The sequence below is a fragment of the Callospermophilus lateralis genome, chromosome 1 (genome assembly GCF_048772815.1).
Source record: "Callospermophilus lateralis isolate mCalLat2 chromosome 1, mCalLat2.hap1, whole genome shotgun sequence".
In the NCBI taxonomy this organism is placed as follows: Eukaryota; Metazoa; Chordata; class Mammalia; order Rodentia; family Sciuridae; genus Callospermophilus; species Callospermophilus lateralis.
This window is the reverse complement of record NC_135305.1, coordinates 157,915,587-157,916,951: the sequence shown is the minus strand read 5'-3', so window position 1 is coordinate 157,916,951 and position 1,365 is coordinate 157,915,587.

The following is a 1,365-nucleotide window of genomic DNA, read 5'->3' as shown; positions in this document are numbered from 1 at the left end:
GCCGCCGCGCGCCCGGGGCCCAGTGCGCAAGCGCCGGGCGGCAGCTGCACCGAGCAGGGGGAGCAGCGCCGCCGCGGCCGCCAGCAGTGCGGCCTCCGGGCGCCGCCAGCGCCGCCGCCGCCGCCGCCGCCCACCCAGGGGAGCCACCCGACCCCATTCCCGGGGGGCGCCTGGCGACCCCGACCCCCGGCACGCGGAGGGGGCGGGGACTCACTCGGAGGCCGCAGGTGCCGCGGGGACGGCAGTCTGGCTGGGTGGCCCGCCGCGGAGGGGGCGCATTCCTGGAGCCAGCTTGGCCAGTGCCCTGCCCGGGGTTTGTGGCAGCGGATGCAATAATGCAAGTTTCCTACGGTGCTCTTGACTTCTGAGAGTTGAAGGTGGCGATTCGGGACGCGAGGTGCACTTAGAAGAGTTGAGAGATACCGATCTCTCCTGACCCACTGCTCTGTTTAAAAATGAGCCAGGACGTCGCTCTGCATGCTACGCCCGTTTGGAAAACTAGGGTTCTAGGAGAGGTGCCTGGAACCTAATGATTATCATCATTGTCACAGGGATTCTTTTCCCCAGAGATAAGTTGCCCTGTCATAGATAAGGTGAGGGGGTCCTCGCTGGGGCTTGTCAGAGGACCGCAATTTAACCGTAAGTCGTTTCTGACAGAAGTACCAAGCTTAGACCAGGTGCTGCCACTGCACACATAACGGTAGAAGGTAAAATGGACTGGCCCGACCCACAAGGAGGACTTTTAAGGATCGTTCCATCTCTCCAGCCGCTAGGACGGAGCTCTGGAAGAATTTACAAGGGTCAGGAGAACCAAGTGCCATGTCTCTGTGTGCAGCTGCAGCTAAGCCTGGACCAGACTGGATGCCTGCCCAGATGGATGCTGGGAAAAGAGTGACCTAATGTGAGCAAGCCCTGTGCTGGAGATGAACTAACCCAACACCAGTCATTTCAGGGTAGGAAACTGAGTCTCAGGGAAGTTCAGGGTTGCAGCCATAAGCTGTAACCTATGACTCTCATTCATTCCAGTACCAATAAGTTTTCCCTGTGGTTTTGGTTTTGACAGAAATGGAGTGAGAGACCGTGGGCCTTTTCCTAGACATATCTTTTACCATTCTGAAATGCAAACTCCCAACATGAAAGTGAAGATAAGAACAATTACCTCAGAGAAGCATCCTGAGGATTTATGCGGGAAAAATTACCTGACAGCAGCCTGGTTCTGTGTGCTGTGTACTCCCAGTTACTCCAGAGGCTGAGGCAGGAGGATCACTTGAGCCCAGGAGTTGGAGACCAACCTGGGCAGCATAAGGAGACTCCATGTCAAGCAAACACAATAGTAACAGTGGGTCACAAATCAGAACTCTCATG